Source organism: Gekko japonicus, unplaced genomic scaffold (genome assembly GCF_001447785.1).
Source record: "Gekko japonicus isolate JY-2015 unplaced genomic scaffold, Gekko_japonicus_V1.1 scaffold297, whole genome shotgun sequence".
NCBI classification, from domain to species: domain Eukaryota; kingdom Metazoa; phylum Chordata; class Lepidosauria; order Squamata; family Gekkonidae; genus Gekko; species Gekko japonicus.
This window is the reverse complement of record NW_015162486.1, coordinates 423,675-430,500: the sequence shown is the minus strand read 5'-3', so window position 1 is coordinate 430,500 and position 6,826 is coordinate 423,675.

The window sequence follows — 6,826 nt, the reverse complement described above, 5'->3', positions numbered from 1 at the left end:
GTTCAGCAAGGAATACAAACCAAAGCAAAAAACCTAGCTGGCTATTCTACTCACTACTTTTCCTGATGACCAGAGTCTCTAGAAGCATAGCAGCAGGGTAGAAATTTAAGAGAGCTTTGAGGCAGTCTCTTCTCTCTCAGAGTCTTTTCAAGTTGTCTGTTCTACATAAGTGTTCCTAACCATTTAGCCGATAGAAAGCTGTTCCCAGGATAGGTCTCTAAATTGCAAGCTGTCAACCACCTTAGATGACAGTTCTCAGCTGCAGCAAGTTAATCACTTCTGCCAGCCTAAGCCACAGTTCTGATAACAAGACAGCAGGTGGGGTGATGACTTCTATAGTCAAGAAAGCTTACGCAGAAAAACTCTCTTAAAGGAGACCAGTTTCTTGACACACAGTTAGAAGGGATCCTAGAGGTCAACTACTCCAACCCCTTGCTCAGTGCAGGAATTAGTCAACTACAGCACCCCACTCTGCTTAAAGGAGTGTACGCCCTTTAAAAATGTTTTAAAATGATTGAAAAAAGCCCCATCATAGCTGATATATGGAAGAAGGATGGAGGATGGCCACTGGCCAAGAACAAGTTTCCTACAGTATTCATGGAACTATGCCTGATAGGCTGGCCCTGTCTGGCCAAGGGGAAAATTGACTCTTACCCTCCCTCTAATCCTGTGGATTTCTGATCAGAAGTGTGGCTCCTTGAATGACTGTCCATTTTCACCCAGGAAGCAAGCTAACAGACAGAGTAGAGTCAGAACTCTGGGTTCAAGGACAACAACTATTTCTTTGGGAGATCCAATAAGAGATGGAGGGGCACTCAAGAGACCATGCCCCAGGACCCAGTTTTCTGGTGAAGGTTAGAAAAGTGGGCACAAACAGGGAGGGATGGAGACAGTGATTTGATGGTGATAAGATCTACTACGGTTGTTGTTGTTGTTCAGTCGCACAGTCGAGTCCGACTCTTCGCGACCCCATGGACAAGATCTCGCCAGGCCCTCCTGTTTTCCGCCGTCCTCTGAAGTTTGCTCAATTTCATGTTCGTTACCTCTATGACACTGTCTAACCATCTCATCCTTTGCCGTACTATGTACTATGGTACATGAAGGTATACTTGGTGGTGGCTGTAAGTGTACTTAATAAAGGAAGATTATCATTTGTGACACATTTGTGACACCTGTACATGATGTAAAATAAAGCTTGCAGGTTGTTTACAGTGGTCCAAAGGGGAAAAAATCCCAAACCACAAATCTTGTCCTTTTTTTTTTAGCCCAACTGAAACAACAAGGAAGAGTGTCTAAGCTTTTGAGTTCATCAGAATTCTTCATTGTGTTGGATGTGCAGAGGGTGGGGGCAGTAAGGATTATCCCTGGTCTATCATTCCTATCTAGGATCTCTTTGCTATCTTTCCGTACTTCTCCTTTGCCTTAACACTAACATGGTCTGCAGTGAGATGAGCCTGCAGGCAAAAGCATGTTGCAGACCTTCTATTTCTTGCACAGATCTTCTGGAGGGAGGCGATGGCCGTTCCTGCCCATTGCAATTCCTTCTCCAGGTGGAAGAAGCTGAGGACTGATGATTCCAGTCACTGCTCCAAGACGGGCCCTGAGATCCTCTCTCTTTGTCCTTCCTTTTCCTCACATCGAGGATATTTCCTCTGGGTCCCCAACAGTCTTTGTCCTCCATCCTTTATTGTACGGGTTCCTTCAAACACAGGAGGGCACAGAGATCTGCCCCTTCTTCCTCACCCTCTTCCCACTGCTAAACCCTAAACACCCCCAATGGTGGAAGGGGAACTAGTTTTGATGTTCAAGTAGATTTTCAGAGTAGAAGCAGTTATGGAGATGAAACTCAAGGGGAGGACAGAACTTCACAGAGGATAGAGCTATAATGATGATTGAACAGAACCTCCATGTTCAGAAGCAGTGCACCCTCTGAACAGCTAATGTGGAAGGACTCAGTGCTTGGCTTCTGATGTTCTGGTTGGCAATGTATGCTGCGGGGGAAAATGGGACGCCACTCTGTTTCTCTCAGTTTTTTCATTACATTCCTCAAAGTAGCTTGTGGTGGCATACATCTCTGTTCTCACAACAGCCCTGTAAGGTAGGCACAAGCTGAGCATGAGCAAGCTTCATAGCAGAGAAGCCATTTGAATCATAGTCTCTGTGGTCCTGGTCCAATCCTCTAGTTAATGTGTCACCATTTCTCTAACAGATTTGGGGTATGATCCAGCAGGGCTTTTTATATTCTGAGGAGCTGGTGTGGTGCAGTGGTTAGATATTGGCAGCAGGCTCTGGGAGACTTGGGTTCAAACCCTCCCTTCTGCCAGGAAGCTTGGGAGACCTTCCTCAGAGGGCTGTTTTGAAGATCAAATGGGGAAGAGAGACCTAAATACAGATGAAAATGGATTTTTAGTGTCAGTTTGCTGCTCCCTGTCCTTCTGTGACTTGCCCTTGAATCTGGTAAAGGACCAGAGGCGTGAAAATCAAAACAGCTGCACAGGGGAGGGGAATCTGAATCGTGCCAACCAAATTTCAGTTAGGATTCCGGGAGAGCTTTGCTGCGGTGCTCATTTGGAAGGAGCGGCTGGCGGTACAGCCCTGGGAGACGCCAGTGGGGGTCCTCCCCCCACCCAAGCCAGTCGACTTTTCGGGAAAGGATGCTGGGGGGAGGGGGCGGAGCAAGGGGCCCTACAGCGCAATCCAAAACCCATTTACTCGGAAGTAAGACTCAGGGATCTCAATACAGCTTACTCCCAGACAAATGTGCATAGATCTCGGAAGCTAAGCAGGGTCGGCCCTGGCTAGTATTTGGAGGGGAGACCTCCAAGGAATACAAGGGGCGGCAGAGGCAAGCAATGGCAAACCACCTCGAAACGTCTCTTGCCTTTAAAAAAAAGTCTAGCTTGCCTCCTAGTAGTGCATAATGCTAAAAGAGCTAAAACATCTGGCTGCCAGATCTTATCTCTTGGCTATGCTACACGCACTGCCATACCATCATTAATTAATTAAGTAGACCACTGGTTCCATCGAACTGAGTCTTGTCCACTCAGAGACCCGCAGCAGTTCTCCAGGATCTCGAGCAGTGGTCTTTGCCACCACCTTTTCTCTCGGCAGCCCTACGGGTTTACTCCCAAGCAAGCGTGCATAGAGCTGCCGGCTTCCCTTCGAACGAACTTCATTTCCGTGCAAGGATTCCCCCACCTCAGTTCAGACACAAAACTCTAGAATCCCTCCGAAGCTTTGGAGAAAGCAAAGAGTTTGGGGACGCTGGTTGCTCCCTAACGTGGTCGAGGACGATTCCCGCTGGTCTCCTGCCTCTTTACGCAGAAGTAAATCCCATGTGTGGCTTATTCCCAAGGAAGGCTGCTGGGGGGACGCAGGCGGGCTGCTTTGGGGGGCCCAGTCGAAGTCCCTTTGAAACCCACGGCAGGATTGTGCGATGAGCCGACAACCTCTCGCTCTTTTTCTAAGTATTAAAGAAAATAAATCCTTTGCTTTTTAAAACCCGCTTCCACTAAACCGGATCCAGACTGCACGCCTTTCTCCCTGCCTTACCCCTACGCTCTTGTTCTACTACACTTGTGGGTAGGCGCTGGGTGGGACACGCACAGAGATGGGGCATGGCCGTCCCGAGCATTAAAAAGGTCGACAGCCTGTGCACGTCCTTGGAAGCCAGTGCTGGTGGACTTCTTTTCGAGCGCACTCACTTTCGAGGATCGAGGCCGCTCGTCCCCTACGGAGATCTCTGGCATCTGGAAGTGCTCCACTGCGCCTGGATCGTGCCCGTGTTATTTATTATCATCATTATCAGAACATTGATATCCCGCCTTTACTCTCAGTTTAAGGCGTGTACGTGTGTGAATGCAGTCGTGCCTACGTACCTGTATACCTTAAGCGATTTAGCCTTGTCTGTATGACATGCAAACGTGCGTTGCCTTTCTCGCGCCACAGGATAAGAAAGGAACAAAAACACGTCTGGAATCATCTCAGCTCGCGTCAGTTGACGGCATTGCAAGGTCTCGGCGAGGAAAAGTTCGTCTTTTAAAGCTGCCCCTCCCCAGGCACATCTGACATTTCTCAAAATTGCAGCTCCACCCATTATCTGTATTTGAAAGAGATGCCCAGTCCGGCGCAAACCGCGGGAAACCCGTGGCCCTTTATATGTTACTTCAGTTTCGCAAAGTTTTTACATAAAGAAATCGGCTCCGTTTGCAGAGAGGAGAGTTAATTACACCCCCTCCCCTTCCCGTAAGAACAAAAGAAGGGGGTTATTTTTGGTGGGGAGGAATAGGTTTGAAGAGGGGGTGGGACTGGAAACAGTCTAAAACAATTGAAAAGAGTTCTCCTGGTCGATCTCATAGGAGGGAAGGCGGCATGATTTAGCCCGGTCTCGTCAGTTCTCAGACGCTGAGCACTTGGATAGGAGACCTCCGAGGAAGACTGTGCAGCGGAAGGCCAGGGCAAACCAACCCCTGCTTCTCACTTGCCTCGAAAGCCCCTTGCCTGGTGGGCATCAGTCGGCTGCGACTTGACGGCACTTTGCCTCGCACGCAGAGTGGATCTGATGCCAGCGGGCGCTCTGCAGTAAAGCCACAAGTTACTGGGAACTTTTGCAAACGCGGCGGATCAGGCGAGGAAGAAGTATGTGTGTTCCCCAGACATCGGGGGCTATACTGCGAATGATAATCTTTCAAGAAAGGCAGAAAGTCTTAAAGGCCAATTTATCTTATTATTCTTGTTTAAAAAGCTGGCCAACGGGTCGATTCCAAAGGAAGGCTCCGAGTAAGCGCGGGTGGGATCCAGCTGCGCAGCCCGTCAACATCTGGGCACGTCAGGCATGTCAAACAACAAACGCCATTCTGGTTCTGGTGCCCCGCGAATTCTCACTTGACGTGCGGACCCCCAACAAGGTGAAGCTGAATTTCTTTAAAACCAATAAAACCGATTTCCCACCGCGGGGAGGCATTTAGAAGCGGAGGAAGGAGTGTAAAAAATGAAGGGGGGGGAGATGGGAGAATTCCCCTCTTCGCTGTATTTAAACGGAAGCACCTGGACTGGCCTTGCTCGGGGTGCGGTGTCTACCTCATCCAAATCCGTTCTGACGCAAAATCGCCATTCATATGAGTAGCTCCTCCGGGCTGCGCTCAAGAGGCCGCGCTGGAATGAAGGCCGCGCACTGGCGCCCGAAATCAGCGCGTCAGAGAATTAGAATGTCCAAAATCAGAGGCTGGAGGGCTCAGATGTGGGGTGGGGGAGGAGTGGGGGGAGTAGCCCCCTGAGAGACAAGGGCTGTGCCCATGCGAAGAAAATGATGTTTTTGCCCGTTCCAGAGTCGAAAGATTTCTGCCCAGCGCTCCATCCCCGTTTTCCTCAGGCGGGGCTTCGATTAAGTCTCCCTCCCCCGCTCAGGGTGCGGGGAAAGTCAGAGAGAGACGTTCTGAACACAATTGCCCAGAGGACGGGAATAACTTGTCGAGGGTGCTCCTTTTTATGTCCTGATTACATCTTTAATCGTTCGTGGTCCAGGTATTAAAAGTAACACGGGCGCCCAGTGCGTTTAATTAATCAATTAATTAGGGAAATAACAAATGTGCTTGTGACACATCCCCCCCCTCCCCGGTCGCGCCACACCCGCGTAATCCGGGCAGCTCATCCTCGCCGTGTTCGGACACGCCTGGCAACACGAAGGCGCACTTTGTAAAAGCAACAGCACGGATGGAAGCGTAACGCCTACCCTGGACTGAAGTGGGACAGGCTGAGGATGGGGGGAGGAGGAAAGGAGCGTGAGCTGTCTAAACCGGCGCGGTTATTGAAGCGTGAATGGTTAGTAAGACCCAGTGGGTGGGAGGAGGGCTGACGGTATGAAAAGAAGACGAGGCTGGCCTGCAACACTACGTTTCTACTTGCAGGGGACTCCTCCTCAGTTTTGTTCTTGTTGGGTATTACAAGTTGAAAACACTCAGTATATCTGGGGTTAAATGTTTGTTTATGTTACTCACAGGAAGTCACATGTTTCTCATGTAACCAATGTTCTTTAGATGTAGCATGCCTGGGAATTTTCTCCCTGATCTAGGAATTTGATTGGGACGAAAGTGTCAAGGTGTATTACCATTTTATGGCTTCTCTTCCTGTCTTTGTTTGGTGTTCTGAAGAACAAGAAGAGTAGCCATAATCTCTCTCTTCTAATTTTGTCTTTGTAGAGTAAGGATGTAGTAGATTTTGCTCTGTTATTTTCTTCCTAGTTACCCTTCCCATGCTAGAATATAGTAAAAACTTTATATTTTAATCACACATGGATTCTGAGTCTGAATTATTTTACTCTGGCTCTGCTGGACTATCTTATCTCTGCTAAATACCATTTTTTCAATATCTCACTATCACCCAACAAAGGTTATGGGCCCAGATCGCTTCAGCTGTGCCAGATAGCTAAGCAGAGTGCGTAACCAAACTTGGAGTCAAGAAAAATCATGTGTGCTGGAGTTTTCTAACACAGAATTTTTATCTTAATTCGCATTGGATTTATGAGATTCAGACAAAATCCTGTTTTCTTCATGAACTTGTGGGACCAGACTAGAAGTTGTTCAGGGTGGTGAAAACCAGTGAGGATTGTGAGGCACTCCAAAGGGATCTGTCAAAGATGGGCAAGTGGGCATCAACATGGCAAATGGGGTTCAATGTGGCCAAGTGCAAGGTGATGCACATTGGAGCCAAAAATCCTAAATATAAATACACGTTGATGGGGTCTGAACTGGCAGAGACTGATCAAGAGAGAGATCTTGGAGTTGTAGTAGATAACTCACTGAAAATGTCGAGACAGTGTGTGACTGCA